This window comes from Oncorhynchus clarkii, chromosome 22, assembly GCF_045791955.1.
Source record: "Oncorhynchus clarkii lewisi isolate Uvic-CL-2024 chromosome 22, UVic_Ocla_1.0, whole genome shotgun sequence".
Taxonomy (NCBI): Eukaryota; Metazoa; Chordata; class Actinopteri; order Salmoniformes; family Salmonidae; genus Oncorhynchus; species Oncorhynchus clarkii.
In genome coordinates this window covers 47746553-47767333 of record NC_092168.1, presented here as the reverse complement: position 1 = coordinate 47767333, position 20781 = coordinate 47746553, and positions in this window count along the sequence as shown.

Below are 20781 nucleotides of genomic sequence, written 5' to 3'. Positions count from 1 at the left end.
TGTTACTCTACTATACAGTCCCTGGTGACATTCTACTTTACTATACAGGCCCTGGTGACATGCTACTTTACTATACAGGCCCTGTTGACAGCATGTTACTTTACTATACAGGCCGTGGTGACATGTCACTTTACTAAACAGGCCCTGGTGACCTGTTACTTGACTATACAGGCCCTGGTGACATGCTACTTTACTATACAGGCCCTGTTGACATGTTACTTTACTATACAGGCCCTGGTGACATGTTACTTTACTATACAGTCCCTGGTGACATGCTACTTTACTATACAGGCCCTGGTGACAGCATGTTACTTTTCTATACAGGCCATGGTGACATGCTACTTTACTATACAGGAACTGGTGACAACATGTTACTTTACTATACAGGTCCTGGTGACATGTTACTTTACTATACAGGCCCTGGTGACATGTTACTCTACTATACAGTCCCTGGTGACATGCTACTTTACTATACAGGCCCTGGTGACATGCTACTTTACTATACAGGCCCTGGTGACAGCATGTTACTTTACTATACAGGCCCTGGTGACATGTTACTTTACTATTCAGGCCCTGGTGACATGTTACTCTACTATACAGAACCTGGTGACATGCTACTTTACTATACAGGCCCTGGTGACAGCATGTTACTTTACTATACAGGCCCTGGTGACATGCTACTTTACTATACAGGCCCTGGTGACATGTTACTTTACTATACAGGCCCTGGTGACATGTTACTTTACTATACAGGCCCTGGTGACATGTTACTTTACTATACAGGCCCTGGTGACAAAATGTTTCTTTAATATACAGGCCCTGGTGACATGTTGCTTTACTATACAGGCACTGGTGACAACATGTTACTTTACTATACAGGCCCTGGTGACATGCTACTTTACTATACAGTCCCTTTTGACATGCTACTTTACTATACAGGCCCTGGTGACATGCTACTTTACTATACAGGCCCTGTTGACAGCATGTTACTTTACTATACAGGCCGTGGTGACATGTCACTTTACTAAACAGGCCCTGGTGACCTGTTACTTGACTATACAGGCCCTGGTGACATGCTACTTTACTATACAGGCCCTGGTGACATGTTACTTTACTATACAGGCCCTGGTGACATGTTACTTTACTATACAGGCCCTGGTGACATGTTACTTTACTATACAGGCCCTGGTGACAAAATGTTTCTTTAATATACAGGCCCTGGTGACATGTTGCTTTACTATACAGGCACTGGTGACAACATGTTACTTTACTATACAGGCCCTGGTGACATGTTGCTTTACTATACAGGCACTGGTGACAACATGTTACTTTACTATACAGGCCCTGGTGACATGCTACTTTACTATACAGGCCCTGGTGACATGTTACTCTACTATACAGAACCTGGTGACATGTTACTTTACTATACAGGCCCTGGTGACAACATGTTACCTTACTATACAGGCCCTGGTGACAACATGCTACTTTACTATACAGGCCCTGGTGACCTGTTACTTGACTATACAGGCCCTGGTGACATGCTACTTTACTATACAGGCCCTGGTGACATGTTACTTTACTATACAGGACCTGGTGACATGTTACTCTACTATACAGGTGACCTGTTACTTGACTATACAGGCCCTGGTGACATGCTACTTTACTATACAGGCCCTGGTGACATGTTACTTTACTATACAGGACCTGGTGACATGTTACTCTACTATACAGGCCCTGGTGACATGCTACCTTACTATACAGGCCCTGGTGACATGTTACTTGACTATACAGGCCCTGGTGACATGCTACTTTACTATACAGGCCCTGGTGACATGTTACTTTACTATACAGGCCCTGGTGACATGTTACTTTATTATACAGGCCCTGGTGACAATCTGTTACTGCACTAGAAAGGCCCTGGTGACATGTTACTTTAATATACAGTCCCTGGTGGCAACATGTTACTTTACTATACAGGCCCTGGTGACATGTTACTTTACTATGCAGGCCCTGGTGACAACATGTTACCTTACTATACAGGCCCTGGGGACAACAATTTACTTTACTATACAGGCCCTGGTGACATGTTACTTTACTATACAGGCCCTGGTGACATGTTACTTTACTATACAGGCCCTGGTGACATGTTACTTTACTATACATGCCCTGGTGACATGTTACTTTACTATACAGGCCCTGGTGACATGTTACTTTACTATACAGGCCCTGGTGACAACATTATACCTTACTATACAGGCCCTGGTGACATGTTACTTTACTCTACAGGCCCTGGTGACATGTTACTTTACTATACAGGCCCTGGTGACATGTTACTTTACTATACAGGCCCTGGTGACAGCAAGTTACTTTACTATACAGGCCCTGGTGACATGTTACTTTACTATTCAGGCCCTGGTGACATGTTACTCTACTATACAGAACCTGGTGACATGCTACTTTACTATACAGGCCCTGGTGACAGCATGTTACTTTACTATACAGGCCCTGGTGACATGCTACTTTACTATACAGGCCCTGGTGACATGTTACTTTACTATACAGGCCCTGGTGACATGTTACTTTACTATACAGGCCCTGGTGACATGTTACTTTACTATACAGGCCCTGGTGACAAAATGTTTCTTTACTATACAGGCCCTTGTGACATGTTGCTTTACTATACAGGCACTGGTGACAACATGTTACTTTACTATACAGGCCCTGGTGACATGCTACTTTACTATACAGGCCCTGGTGACATGTTACTCTACTATACAGTCCCTGGTGACATGCTACTTTACTATTCAGGCCCTGGTGACATACTACTTTACTATACAGGCCCTGTTGACAGCATGTTACTTTACTATACAGGCCGTGGTGACATGTCACTTTACTAAACAGGCCCTGGTGAACTGTTACTTGACTATACAGGCCCTGGTGACATGCTACTTTACTATACAGGCCCTGGTGACATGTTACTTTACTATACAGGCCCTGGTGACAACATTTTACCTTACTATACAGGCCCTGGTGACATGTTACTTTACTATACAGGCCCTGGTGACATGTTACTTTACTCTACAGGCCCTGGTGACATGTTACTTTACTATACAGGCCCTGGTGACAACATGTTACCTTACTATACAGGGCCTGGTGACAACATGTTACTTTACCATACAGGCCCTGATGACATGCTACTTTACTATACAGGCCCTTGTGACATGTTACTTTACTCTACTGGCCCTGTTTACATGTTACTTTACTATACAGGCCCTGGTGACATGTTACTTTACTATACAGGCCCTGGTGACATGCTACTTTACTATACAGGCCCTGGTGACAGCAGGTTACTTTAGTATACAGGCCCTGATGACATGCTACTTTACTATACAGGAACTGGTGACATGTTACTTTACTATACAGGTCCTGGTGACATGTTACTTTACTATACAGGCCCTAGTGACATGTTACTCTACTATACAGTCCCTGGTGACATGCTACTTTACTATACAGGCCCTGGTGACATGCTACTTTACGATACAGGCCCTGGTGACAGCATGTTACTTTACTATACAGGCCCTGGTGACATGTTACTTTACTATTCAGGCCCTGGTGACATGTTACTCTACTATACAGAACCTGGTGACATGTTACTTTACTATACAGGCCCTGGTGACAACATGTTACCTTACTATACAGGCCCTGGTGACAACATGCTACTTTACTATACAGGCCCTGGTGACCTGTTACTTGACTATACAGGCCCTGGTGACATGCTACTTTACTATACAGGCCCTGGTGACATGTTACTTTACTATACAGGACCTGGTGACATGTTACTCTACTATACAGGCCCTGGTGACATGCTACTTTACTATACAGGCCCTGGTGACATGTTACTCTACTATACAGAACCTGGTGACATGTTTCTTTACTATACAGGTCCTGGTGACATGTTACTTTACTATACAGGCCCTGGTGACATGTTACTCTACTATACAGTCCCTGGTGACATGCTACTTTACTATACAGGCCCTGGTGACATGTTACTTTACTATACAGGACCTGGTGACATGTTACTCTACTATACAGGCCCTGGTGGCCTGTTACTTGACTATACAGGCCCTGGTGACATGCTACTTTACTATACAGTCCCTTTTGACATGCTACTTTACTATACAGGCCCTGTTGACAGCATGTTACTTTACTATACAGGCCGTGGTGACATGTCACTTTACTAAACAGGCCCTGGTGACCTGTTACTTGACTATACAGGCCCTGGTGACATGCTACTTTACTATACAGGCCCTGGTGACATGTTACTTTACTATACAGGCCCTGGTGACATGTTACTTTATTATACAGGCCCTGGTGACAATATGTTACTGCACTAGAAAGGCCCTGGTGACATGTTACTTTACTATACAGGACCTGGTGACATGTTACTCTACTATACAGGCCCTGGTGACATGCTACCTTACTATACAGGCCCTGGTGACATGTTACTTGACTATACAGGCCCTGGTGACATGCTACTTTACTATACAGGCCCTGGTGACATGTTACTTTACTATACAGGCCCTGGTGACATGTTACTTTATTATACAGGCCCTGGTGACAATATGTTACTGCACTAGAAAGGCCCTGGTGACATGTTACTTTAATATACAGTCCCTGGTGACAACATGTTACCTTACTATACAGGCCCTGGGGACAACAATTTACTTTACTATACAGGCCCGGGTGACATGTTACTTTACTATACATGCCCTGGTGACATGTTACTTTACTATACAGGCCCTGGTGACATGTTACTTTACTATACATGCCCTGGTGACATGTTACTTTACTATACAGGCCCTGGTGACATTTTACTTTACTATACAGGCCCTGGTGACAACATTATACCTTACTATACAGGCCCTGGTGACATGTTACTTTACTCTACAGGCCCTGGTGACATGTTACTTTACTATACAGGCCCTGGTGACATGTTACTCTACTATACAGTCCCTGGTGACATGCTACTTTACTATACAGGCCCTGGTGACATGTTACTTTACTATACAGGCCCTGTTGACATGTTACTTTACTATACAGGCCCTGGTGACATGTTACTTTACTATACAGGCCCTGGTGACATGCTACTTTACTATACAGGCCCTGGTGACAGCATGTTACTTTTCTATACAGGCCATGGTGACATGCTACTTTACTATACAGGAACTGGTGACAACATGTTACTTTACTATACAGGTCCTGGTGACATGTTACTTTACTATACAGGCCCTGGTGACATGTTACTCTACTATACAGTCCCTGGTGACATGCTACTTTACTATACAGGCCCTGGTGACATGCTACTTTACTATACAGGCCCTGGTGACAGCATGTTACTTTACTATACAGGCCCTGGTGACATGTTACTTTACTATTCAGGCCCTGGTGACATGTTACCCTACTATACAGAACCTGGTGACATGCTACTTTACTATACAGGCCCTGGTGACAGCATGTTACTTTACTATACAGGCCCTGGTGACATGCTACTTTACTATACAGGCCCTGGTGACATGTTACTTTACTATACAGGCCCTGGTGACATGTTACTTTACTATACAGGCCCTGGTGACATGTTACTTTACTTTACAGGCCCTGGTGACAAAATGTTTCTTTACTATACAGGCCCTGGTGACATGTTGCTTTACTAAACAGGCACTGGTGACAACATGTTACTTTACTATACAGGCCCTGGTGACATGCTACTTTACTATACAGTCCCTTTTGACATGCTACTTTACTATACAGGCCCTGTTGACAGCATGTTACTTTACTATACAGGCCGTGGTGACATGTCACTTTACTAAACAGGCCCTGGTGACCTGTTACTTGACTATACAGGCCCTGGTGACATGCTACTTTACTATACAGGCCCTGGTGACATGTTACTTTACTATACAGGCCCTGGTGACAACATTTTACCTTAATATACAGGCCCTGGTGACATGTTACTTTACTATACAGGCCCTGGTGACATGTTACTTTACTCTACAGGCCCTGGTGACATGTTACTTTACTATACAGGCCCTGGTGACAACATGTTACCTTACTATACAGGCCCTGGTGACAACATGTTACTTTACTTTACAGGCCCTGGTGACATGTTACTTTACTATACAGGCCCTGGTGACATGTTACTTTACTATACAGGCCCTGGTGACAAAATGTTTCTTTACTATACAGGCCCTGGTGACATGTTGCTTTACTATACAGGCACTGGTGACAACATGTTACTTTACTATACAGGCCCTGGTGACATGCTACTTTACTATACAGGCCCTGGTGACATGTTACTCTACTATACAGTCCCTGGTGACATGCTACTTTACTATACAGGCCCTGTTGACAGCATGTTACTTTACTATACAGGCCGTGGTGACATGTCACTTTACTAAACAGGCCCTGGTGACCTGTTACTTGACTATACAGGCCCTGGTGACATGCTACTTTACTATACAGGCCCTGTTGACATGTTACTTTACTATACAGGCCCTGGTGACATGTTACTTTACTATACAGTCCCTGGTGACATGCTACTTTACTATACAGGCCCTGGTGACAGCATGTTACTTTTCTATACAGGCCATGGTGACATGCTACTTTACTATACAGGAACTGGTGACAACATGTTACTTTACTATACAGGTCCTGGTGACATGTTACTTTACTATACAGGCCCTGGTGACATGTTACTCTACTATACAGTCCCTGGTGACATGCTACTTTACTATACAGGCCCTGGTGACATGCTACTTTACTATACAGGCCCTGGTGACAGCATGTTACTTTACTATACAGGCCCTGGTGACATGTTACTTTACTATTCAGGCCCTGGTGACATGTTACTCTACTATACAGAACCTGGTGACATGCTACTTTACTATACAGGCCCTGGTGACAGCATGTTACTTTACTATACAGGCCCTGGTGACATGCTACTTTACTATACAGGCCCTGGTGACATGTTACTTTACTATACAGGCCCTGGTGACATGTTACTTTACTATACAGGCCCTGGTGACATGTTACTTTACTATACAGGCCCTGGTGACAAAATGTTTCTTTAATATACAGGCCCTGGTGACATGTTGCTTTACTATACAGGCACTGGTGACAACATGTTACTTTACTATACAGGCCCTGGTGACATGCTACTTTACTATACAGTCCCTTTTGACATGCTACTTTACTATACAGGCCCTGGTGACATGCTACTTTACTATACAGGCCCTGTTGACAGCATGTTACTTTACTATACAGGCCGTGGTGACATGTCACTTTACTAAACAGGCCCTGGTGACCTGTTACTTGACTATACAGGCCCTGGTGACATGCTACTTTACTATACAGGCCCTGGTGACATGTTACTTTACTATACAGGCCCTGGTGACATGTTACTTTACTATACAGGCCCTGGTGACATGTTACTTTACTATACAGGCCCTGGTGACAAAATGTTTCTTTAATATACAGGCCCTGGTGACATGTTGCTTTACTATACAGGCACTGGTGACAACATGTTACTTTACTATACAGGCCCTGGTGACATGTTGCTTTACTATACAGGCACTGGTGACAACATGTTACTTTACTATACAGGCCCTGGTGACATGCTACTTTACTATACAGGCCCTGGTGACATGTTACTCTACTATACAGTCCCTGGTGACATTCTACTTTACTATACAGGCCCTGGTGACATGCTACTTTACTATACAGGCCCTGTTGACAGCATGTTACTTTACTATACAGGCCGTGGTGACATGTCACTTTACTAAACAGGCCCTGGTGACCTGTTACTTGACTATACAGGCCCTGGTGACATGCTACTTTACTATACAGGCCCTGTTGACATGTTACTTTACTATACAGGCCCTGGTGACATGTTACTTTACTATACAGGCCCTGGTGACATGCTACTTTACTATACAGGCCCTGGTGACAGCATGTTACTTTTCTATACAGGCCATGGTGACATGCTACTTTACTATACAGGAACTGGTGACAACATGTTACTTTACTATACAGGTCCTGGTGACATGTTACTTTACTATACAGGCCCTGGTGACATGTTACTCTACTATACAGTCCCTGGTGACATGCTACTTTACTATACAGGCCCTGGTGACATGCTACTTTACTATACAGGCCCTGGTGACAGCATGTTACTCTACTATACAGAACCTGGTGACATGCTACTTTACTATACAGGCCCTGGTGACAGCATGTTACTTTACTATACAGGCCCTGGTGACATGCTACTTTACTATACAGGCCCTGGTGACATGTTACTTTACTATACAGGCCCTGGTGACATGTTACTTTACTATACAGGCCCTGGTGACATGTTACTTTACTATACAGGCCCTGGTGACAAAATGTTTCTTTAATATACAGGCCCTGGTGACATGTTGCTTTACTATACAGGCACTGGTGACAACATGTTACTTTACTATACAGGCCCTGGTGACATGCTACTTTACTATACAGTCCCTTTTGACATGCTACTTTACTATACAGGCCCTGGTGACATGCTACTTTACTATACAGGCCCTGTTGACAGCATGTTACTTTACTATACAGGCCGTGGTGACATGTCACTTTACTAAACAGGCCCTGGTGACCTGTTACTTGACTATACAGGCCCTGGTGACATGCTACTTTACTATACAGGCCCTGGTGACATGTTACTTTACTATACAGGCCCTGGTGACATGTTACTTTACTATACAGGCCCTGGTGACATGTTACTTTACTATACAGGCCCTGGTGACAAAAATGTTTCTTTAATATACAGGCCCTGGTGACATGTTGCTTTACTATACAGGCACTGGTGACAACATGTTACTTTACTATACAGGCCCTGGTGACATGTTGCTTTACTATACAGGCACTGGTGACAACATGTTACTTTACTATACAGGCCCTGGTGACATGCTACTTTACTATACAGGCCCTGGTGACATGTTACTCTACTATACAGTCCCTGGTGACATTCTACTTTACTATACAGGCCCTGGTGACATGCTACTTTACTATACAGGCCCTGTTAACAGCATGTTACTTTACTATACAGGCCGTGGTGACATGTCACTTTACTAAACAGGCCCTGGTGACCTGTTACTTGACTATACAGGCCCTGGTGACATGCTACTTTACTATACAGGCCCTGTTGACATGTTACTTTACTATACAGGCCCTGGTGACATGTTACTTTACTATACAGGCCCTGGTGACATGCTACTTTACTATACAGGCCCTGGTGACAGCATGTTACTTTTCTATACAGGCCATGGTGACATGCTACTTTACTATACAGGAACTGGTGACAACATGTTACTTTACTATACAGGTCCTGGTGACATGTTACTTTACTATACAGGCCCTGGTGACATGTTACTCTACTATACAGTCCCTGGTGACATGCTACTTTACTATACAGGCCCTGGTGACATGCTACTTTACTATACAGGCCCTGGTGACAAAATGTTTCTTTAATATACAGGCCCTGGTGACATGTTGCTTTACTATACAGGCACTGGTGACAACATGTTACTTTACTATACAGGCCCTGGTGACATGTTGCTTTACTATACAGGCACTGGTGACAACATGTTACTTTACTATACAGGCCCTGGTGACATGCTACTTTACTATACAGGCCCTGGTGACATGTTACTCTACTATACAGTCCCTGGTGACATTCTACTTTACTATACAGGCCCTGGTGACATGCTACTTTACTATACAGGCCCTGTTGACAGCATGTTACTTTACTATACAGGCCGTGGTGACATGTCACTTTACTAAACAGGCCCTGGTGACCTGTTACTTGACTATACAGGCCCTGGTGACATGCTACTTTACTATACAGGCCCTGTTGACATGTTACTTTACTATACAGGCCCTGGTGACATGTTACTTTACTATACAGGCCCTGGTGACATGCTACTTTACTATACAGGCCCTGGTGACAGCATGTTACTTTTCTATACAGGCCATGGTGACATGCTACTTTACTATACAGGAACTGGTGACAACATGTTACTTTACTATACAGGTCCTGGTGACATGTTACTTTACTATACAGGCCCTGGTGACATGTTACTCTACTATACAGTCCCTGGTGACATGCTACTTTACTATACAGGCCCTGGTGACATGCTACTTTACTATACAGGCCCTGGTGACAGCATGTTACTCTACTATACAGAACCTGGTGACATGCTACTTTACTATACAGGCCCTGGTGACAGCATGTTACTTTACTATACAGGCCCTGGTGACATGCTACTTTACTATACAGGCCCTGGTGACATGTTACTTTACTATACAGGCCCTGGTGACATGTTACTTTACTATACAGGCCCTGGTGACATGTTACTTTACTATACAGGCCCTGGTGACAAAATGTTTCTTTAATATACAGGCCCTGGTGACATGTTGCTTTACTATACAGGCACTGGTGACAACATGTTACTTTACTATACAGGCCCTGGTGACATGCTACTTTACTATACAGTCCCTTTTGACATGCTACTTTACTATACAGGCCCTGGTGACATGCTACTTTACTATACAGGCCCTGTTGACAGCATGTTACTTTACTATACAGGCCGTGGTGACATGTCACTTTACTAAACAGGCCCTGGTGACCTGTTACTTGACTATACAGGCCCTGGTGACATGCTACTTTACTATACAGGCCCTGGTGACATGTTACTTTACTATACAGGCCCTGGTGACATGTTACTTTACTATACAGGCCCTGGTGACATGTTACTTTACTATACAGGCCCTGGTGACAAAAATGTTTCTTTAATATACAGGCCCTGGTGACATGTTGCTTTACTATACAGGCACTGGTGACAACATGTTACTTTACTATACAGGCCCTGGTGACATGTTGCTTTACTATACAGGCACTGGTGACAACATGTTACTTTACTATACAGGCCCTGGTGACATGCTACTTTACTATACAGGCCCTGGTGACATGTTACTCTACTATACAGTCCCTGGTGACATTCTACTTTACTATACAGGCCCTGGTGACATGCTACTTTACTATACAGGCCCTGTTAACAGCATGTTACTTTACTATACAGGCCGTGGTGACATGTCACTTTACTAAACAGGCCCTGGTGACCTGTTACTTGACTATACAGGCCCTGGTGACATGCTACTTTACTATACAGGCCCTGTTGACATGTTACTTTACTATACAGGCCCTGGTGACATGTTACTTTACTATACAGGCCCTGGTGACATGCTACTTTACTATACAGGCCCTGGTGACAGCATGTTACTTTTCTATACAGGCCATGGTGACATGCTACTTTACTATACAGGAACTGGTGACAACATGTTACTTTACTATACAGGTCCTGGTGACATGTTACTTTACTATACAGGCCCTGGTGACATGTTACTCTACTATACAGTCCCTGGTGACATGCTACTTTACTATACAGGCCCTGGTGACATGCTACTTTACTATACAGGCCCTGGTGACAAAATGTTTCTTTAATATACAGGCCCTGGTGACATGTTGCTTTACTATACAGGCACTGGTGACAACATGTTACTTTACTATACAGGCCCTGGTGACATGCTACTTTACTATACAGTCCCTTTTGACATGCTACTTTACTATACAGGCCCTGGTGACATGCTACTTTACTATACAGGCCCTGTTGACAGCATGTTACTTTACTATACAGGCCGTGGTGACATGTCACTTTACTAAACAGGCCCTGGTGACCTGTTACTTGACTATACAGGCCCTGGTGACATGCTACTTTACTATACAGGCCCTGGTGACATGTTACTTTACTATACAGGCCCTGGTGACATGTTACTTTACTCTACAGGCCCTGGTGACATGTTACTTTACTATACAGGCCCTGGTGACAATATGTTACCTTACTATACAGGCCCTGGTGACAACATGTTACTTTACTTTACAGGCCCTGGTGACATGTTACTTTACTATACAGGCCCTGGTGACATGTTACTTTACTATACAGGCCCTGGTGACAAAATGTTTCTTTACTATACAGGCCCTGGTGACATGTTGCTTTACTATACAGGCACTGGTGACAACATGTTACTTTACTATACAGGCCCTGGTGACATGCTACTTTACTATACAGGCCCTGGTGACATGTTAATCTACTATACAGTCCCTGGTGACATTCTACTTTACTATACAGGCCCTGGTGACATGCTACTTTACTATACAGGCCCTGTTGACAGCATGTTACTTTACTATACAGGCCCTGGTGACAACATTTTACCTTACTATACAGGCCCTGGTGACATGTTACTTTACTATACAGGCCATGGTGACATGTTACTTTACTCTACAGGCCCTAGTGACATGTTACTTTACTATACAGGCCCTGGTGACATGTTACTTTACTATACAGGCCCTGGTGACATGCTACTTTACTATACAGGCCCTGGTGACAGCAGGTTACTTTACTATACAGGCCCTGATGACATGCTACTTTACTATACAGGAATTGGTGACAACATGTTACTTTACTATACAGGTCCTGGTGACATGTTACTTTACTATACAGGCCCTGGTGACATGTTACTCTACTATACAGTGCCTGGTGACATGCTACTTTACTATACAGGCCCTGGTGACATGCTACTTTACGATACAGGCCCTGGTGACAGCATGTTACTTTACTATACAGGCCCTGGTGACATGTTACTTTACTATTCAGGCCCTGGTGACATGTTACTCTACTATACAGAACCTGGTGACATGTTACTTTACTATACAGGCCCTGGTGACAACATGTTACCTTACTATACAGGCCCTGGTGACAAAATTCTACTTTACTATACAGGCCCTGGTGACCTGTTACTTGACTATACAGGCCCTGGTGACATGCTATTTTACTATACAGGCCCTGGTGACATGTTACTTTACTATACAGGACCTGGTGACATGTTACTCTACTACACAGGCCCTGGTGACCTGTTACTTGACTATACAGGCCCTGGTGACATGCTACTTTACTATACAGGCCCTGGTGACCTGTTACTTGACTATACAGGCCCTGGTGACATGCTACTTTACTATACAGGCCCTGGTGACATGTTACTTTACTATACAGGACCTGGTGACATGTTACTCTATTATACAGGCCCTGGTGACATGCTACCTTACTATACAGGCCCTGGTGACATGTTACTTTACTATACAGGCCCTGGTGACATGTTACTTTACTATTCAGGCCCTGGTGACATGTTACTCTACTATACAGAACCTGGTGACATGCTACTTTACTATGCAGGCCCTGGTGACAGCATGTTACTTTACTATACAGGCCCTGGTGACATGCTACTTTACTATACAGGCCCTGGTGACATGTTACTTTACTATACAGGCCCTGGTGACATGTTACTTTACTATACAGGCCCTGGTGACATGTTACTTTACTATACAGGCCCTGGTGACAAAATGTTTCTTTAATATACAGGCCCTGGTGACATGTTGCTTTACTATACAGGCACTGGTGACAACATGTTACTTTACTATACAGGCCCTGGTGACATGCTACTTTACTATACAGTCCCTTTTGACATGCTACTTTACTATACAGGCCCTGGTGACATGCTACTTTACTATACAGGCCCTGTTGACAGCATGTTACTTTACTATACAGGCCGTGGTGACATGTCACTTTACTAAACAGGCCCTGGTGACCTGTTACTTGACTATACAGGCCCTGGTGACATGCTACTTTACTATACAGGCCCTGGTGACATGTTACTTTACTATACAGGCCCTGGTGACATGTTACTTTACTATACAGGCCCTGGTGACATGTTACTTTACTATACAGGCCCTGGTGACAAAATGTTTCTTTAATATACAGGCCCTGGTGACATGTTGCTTTACTATACAGGCACTGGTGACAACATGTTACTTTACTATACAGGCCCTGGTGACATGTTGCTTTACTATACAGGCACTGGTGACAACATGTTACTTTACTATACAGGCCCTGGTGACATGCTACTTTACTATACAGGCCCTGGTGACATGTTACTCTACTATACAGTCCCTGGTGACATTCTACTTTACTATACAGGCCCTGGTGACATGCTACTTTACTATACATGCCCTGTTGACAGCATGTTACTTTACTATACAGGCCGTGGTGACATGTCACTTTACTAAACAGGCCCTGGTGACCTGTTACTTGACTATACAGGCCCTGGTGACATGCTACTTTACTATACAGGCCCTGTTGACATGTTACTTTACTATACAGGCCCTGGTGACATGTTACTTTACTATACAGGCCCTGGTGACATGCTACTTTACTATACAGGCCCTGGTGACAGCATGTTACTTTTCTATACAGGCCATGGTGACATGCTACTTTACTATACAGGAACTGGTGACAACATGTTACTTTACTATACAGGTCCTGGTGACATGTTACTTTACTATACAGGCCCTGGTGACATGTTACTCTACTATACAGTCCCTGGTGACATGCTACTTTACTATACAGGCCCTGGTGACATGCTACTTTACTATACAGGCCCTGGTGACAGCATGTTACTCTACTATACAGAACCTGGTGACATGCTACTTTACTATACAGGCCCTGGTGACAGCATGTTACTTTACTATACAGGCCCTGGTGACATTCTACTTTACTATACAGGCCCTGGTGACATGTTACTTTACTATACAGGCCCTGGTGACATGTTACTTTACTATACAGGCCCTGGTGACATGTTACTTTACTATACAGGCCCTGGTGACAAAATGTTTCTTTAATATACAGGCCCTGGTGACATGTTGCTTTACTATACAGGCACTGGTGACAACATGTTACTTTACTATACAGGCCCTGGTGACATGCTACTTTACTATACAGTCCCTTTTGACATGCTACTTTACTATACAGGCCCTGGTGACATGCTACTTTACTATACAGGCCCTGTTGACAGCATGTTACTTTACTATACAGGCCGTGGTGACATGTCACTTTACTAAACAGGCCCTGGTGACCTGTTACTTGACTATACAGGCCCTGGTGACATGCTACTTTACTATACAGGCCCTGGTGACATGTTACTTTACTATACAGGCCCTGGTGACATGTTACTTTACTATACAGGCCCTGGTGACATGTTACTTTACTATACAGGCCCTGGTGACAAAATGTTTCTTTAATATACAGGCCCTGGTGACATGTTGCTTTACTATACAGGCACTGGTGACAACATGTTACTTTACTATACAGGCCCTGGTGACATGTTGCTTTACTATACAGGCACTGGTGACAACATGTTACTTTACTATACAGGCCCTGGTGACATGCTACTTTACTATACAGGCCCTGGTGACATGTTACTCTACTATACAGTCCCTGGTGACATTCTACTTTACTATACAGGCCCTGGTGACATGCTACTTTACTATACAGGCCCTGTTGACAGCATGTTACTTTACTATACAGGCCGTGGTGACATGTCACTTTACTAAACAGGCCCTGGTGACCTGTTACTTGACTATACAGGCCCTGGTGACATGCTACTTTACTATACAGGCCCTGTTGACATGTTACTTTACTATACAGGCCCTGGTGACATGTTACTTTACTATACAGGCCCTGGTGACATGCTACTTTACTATACAGGCCCTGGTGACAGCATGTTACTTTTCTATACAGGCCATGGTGACATGCTACTTTACTATACAGGAACTGGTGACAACATGTTACTTTACTATACAGGTCCTGGTGACATGTTACTTTACTATACAGGCCCTGGTGACATGTTACTCTACTATACAGTCCCTGGTGACATGCTACTTTACTATACAGGCCCTGGTGACATGCTACTTTACTATACAGGCCCTGGTGACAGCATGTTACTCTACTATACAGGCCCTGGTGACATGTTACTTTACTATTCAGGCCCTGGTGACATGTTACCCTACTATACAGAACCTGGTGACATGCTACTTTACTATACAGGCCCTGGTGACAGCATGTTACTTTACTATACAGGCCCTGGTGACATGCTACTTTACTATACAGGCCCTGGTGACATGTTACTTTACTATACAGGCCCTGGTGACATGTTACTTTACTATACAGGCCCTGGTGACATGTTACTTTACTTTACAGGCCCTGCTGACAAAATGTTTCTTTACTATACAGGCCCTGGTGACATGTTGCTTTACTAAACAGGCACTGGTGACAACATGTTACTTTACTATACAGGCCCTGGTGACATGCTACTTTACTATACAGTCCCTTTTGACATGCTACTTTACTATACAGGCCCTGTTGACAGCATGTTACTTTACTATACAGGCCGTGGTGACATGTCACTTTACTAAACAGGCCCTGGTGACCTGTTACTTGACTATACAGGCCCTGGTGACATGCTACTTTACTATACAGGCCCTGGTGACATGTTACTTTACTATACAGGCCCTGGTGACAACATTTTACCTTAATATACAGGCCCTGGTGACATGTTACTTTACTATACAGGCCCTGGTGACATGTTACTTTACTCTACAGGCCCTGGTGACATGTTACTTTACTATACAGGCCCTGGTGACAACATGTTACCTTACTATACAGGCCCTGGTGACAACATGTTACTTTACTTTACAGGCCCTGGTGACATGTTACTTTACTATACAGGCCCTGGTGACATGTTACTTTACTATACAGGCCCTGGTGACAAAATGTTTCTTTACTATACAGGCCCTGGTGACATGTTGCTTTACTATACAGGCACTGGTGACAACATGTTACTTTACTATACAGGCCCTGGTGACATGCTACTTTACTATACAGGCCCTGGTGACATGTTACTCTACTATACAGTCCCTGGTGACATTCTACTTTACTATACAGGCCCTGGTGACATGCTACTTTACTATACAGGCCCTGTTGACAGCATGTTACTTTACTATACAGGCCGTGGTGACATGTCACTTTACTAAACAGGCCCTGGTGACCTGTTACTTGACTATACAGGCCCTGGTGACATGCTACTTTACTATACAGGCCCTGTTGACATGTTACTTTACTATACAGGCCCTGGTGACATGTTACTTTACTATACAGTCCCTGGTGACATGCTACTTTACTATACAGGCCCTGGTGACAGCATGTTACTTTTCTATACAGGCCATGGTGACATGCTACTTTACTATACAGGAACTGGTGACAACATGTTACTTTACTATACAGGTCCTGGTGACATGTTACTTTACTATACAGGCCCTGGTGACATGTTACTCTACTATACAGTCCCTGGTGACATGCTACTTTACTATACAGGCCCTGGTGACATGCTACTTTACTATACAGGCCCTGGTGACAGCATGTTACTTTACTATACAGGCCCTGGTGACATGTTACTTTACTATTCAGGCCCTGGTGACATGTTACTCTACTATACAGAACCTGGTGACATGCTACTTTACTATACAGGCCCTGGTGACAGCATGTTACTTTACTATACAGGCCCTGGTGACATGCTACTTTACTATACAGGCCCTGGTGACATGTTACTTTACTATACAGGCCCTGGTGACATGTTACTTTACTATACAGGCCCTGGTGACATGTTACTTTACTATACAGGCCCTGGTGACAAAATGTTTCTTTAATATACAGGCCCTGGTGACATGTTGCTTTACTATACAGGCACTGGTGACAACATGTTACTTTACTATACAGGCCCTGGTGACATGCTACTTTACTATACAGTCCCTTTTGACATGCTACTTTACTATACAGGCCCTGGTGACATGCTACTTTACTATACAGGCCCTGTTGACAGCATGTTACTTTACTATACAGGCCGTGGTGACATGTCACTTTACTAAACAGGCCCTGGTGACCTGTTACTTGACTATACAGGCCCTGGTGACATGCTACTTTACTATACAGGCCCTGGTGACATGTTACTTTACTATACAGGCCCTGGTGACATGTTACTTTACTATACAGGCCCTGGTGACATGTTACTTTACTATACAGGCCCTGGTGACAAAATGTTTCTTTAATATACAGGCCCTGGTGACATGTTGCTTTACTATACAGGCACTGGTGACAACATGTTACTTTACTATACAGGCCCTGGTGACATGTTGCTTTACTATACAGGCACTGGTGACAACATGTTACTTTACTATACAGGCCCTGGTGACATGCTACTTTACTATACAGGCCCTGGTGACATGTTACTCTACTATACAGAACCTGGTGACATGTTACTTTACTATACAGGCCCTGGTGACAACATGTTACCTTACTATACAGGCCCTGGTGACAACATGCTACTTTACTATACAGGCCCTGGTGACCTGTTACTTGACTATACAGGCCCTGGTGACATGCTACTTTACTATACAGGCCCTGGTGACATGTTACTTTACTATACAGGACCTGGTGACATGTTACTCTACTATACAGGTGACCTGTTACTTGACTATACAGGCCCTGGTGACATGCTACTTTACTATACAGGCCCTGGTGACATGTTACTTTACTATACAGGACCTGGTGACATGTTACTCTACTATACAGGCCCTGGTGACATGCTACCTTACTATACAGGCCCTGGTGACATGTTACTTGACTATACAGGCCCTGGTGACATGCTACTTTACTATACAGGCCCTGGTGACATGTTACTTTACTATACAGGCCCTGGTGACATGTTACTTTATTATACAGGCCCTGGTGACAATCTGTTACTGCACTAGAAAGGCCCTGGTGACATGTTACTTTAATATACAGTCCCTGGTGGCAACATGTTACTTTACTATACAGGCCCTGGTGACATGTTACTTTACTATGCAGGCCCTGGTGACAACATGTTACCTTACTATACAGGCCCTGGGGACAACAATTTACTTTACTATACAGGCCCTGGTGACATGTTACTTTACTATACAGGCCCTGGTGACATGTTACTTTACTATACAGGCCCTGGTGACATGTTACTTTACTATACATGCCCTGGTGACATGTTACTTTACTATACAGGCCCTGGTGACATGTTACTTTACTATACAGGCCCTGGTGACATGTTACTTTACTATACAGGCCCTGGTGACAGCAAGTTACTTTACTATACAGGCCCTGGTGACATGTTACTTTACTATTCAGGCCCTGGTGACATGTTACTCTACTATACAGAACCTGGTGACATGCTACTTTACTATACAGGCCCTGGTGACAGCATGTTACTTTACTATACAGGCCCTGGTGACATGCTACTTTACTATACAGGCCCTGGTGACATGTTACTTTACTATACAGGCCCTGGTGACATGTTACTTTACTATACAGGCCCTGGTGACATGTTACTTTACTATACAGGCCCTGGTGACAAAATGTTTCTTTACTATACAGGCCCTTGTGACATGTTGCTTTACTATACAGGCACTGGTGACAACATGTTACTTTACTATACAGGCCCTGGTGACATGCTACTTTACTATACAGGCCCTGGTGACATGTTACTCTACTATACAGTCCCTGGTGACATGCTACTTTACTATTCAGGCCCTGGTGACATACTACTTTACTATACAGGCCCTGTTGACAGCATGTTACTTTACTATACAGGCCGTGGTGACATGTCACTTTACTAAACAGGCCCTGGTGAACTGTTACTTGACTATACAGGCCCTGGTGACATGCTACTTTACTATACAGGCCCTGGTGACATGTTACTTTACTATACAGGCCCTGGTGACAACATTTTACCTTACTATACAGGCCCTGGTGACATGTTACTTTACTATACAGGCCCTGGTGACATGTTACTTTACTCTACAGGCCCTGGTGACATGTTACTTTACTATACAGGCCCTGGTGACAACATGTTACCTTACTATACAGGGCCTGGTGACAACATGTTACTTTACCATACAGGCCCTGATGACATGCTACTTTACTATACAGGCCCTTGTGACATGTTACTTTACTCTACTGGCCCTGTTTACATGTTACTTTACTATACAGGCCCTGGTGACATGTTACTTTACTATACAGGCCCTGGTGACATGCTACTTTACTATACAGGCCCTGGTGACAGCAGGTTACTTTAGTATACAGGCCCTGATGACATGCTACTTTACTATACAGGAACTGGTGACATGTTACTTTACTATACAGGTCCTGGTGACATGTTACTTTACTATACAGGCCCTAGTGACATGTTACTCTACTATACAGTCCCTGGTGACATGCTACTTTACTATACAGGCCCTGGTGACATGCTACTTTACGATACAGGCCCTGGTGACAGCATGTTACTTTACTATACAGGCCCTGGTGACATGTTACTTTACTATTCAGGCCCTGGTGACATGTTACTCTACTATACAGAACCTGGTGACATGTTACTTTACTATACAGGCCCTGGTGACAACATGTTACCTTACTATACAGGCCCTGGTGACAACATGCTACTTTACTATACAGGCCCTGGTGACCTGTTACTTGACTATACAGGCCCTGGTGACATGCTACTTTACTATACAGGCCCTGGTGACATGTTACTTTACTATACAGGACCTGGTGACATGTTACTCTACTATACAGGCCCTGGTGACATGCTACTTTACTATACAGGCCCTGGTGACATGTTACTCTACTATACAGAACCTGGTGACATGTTTCTTTACTATACAGG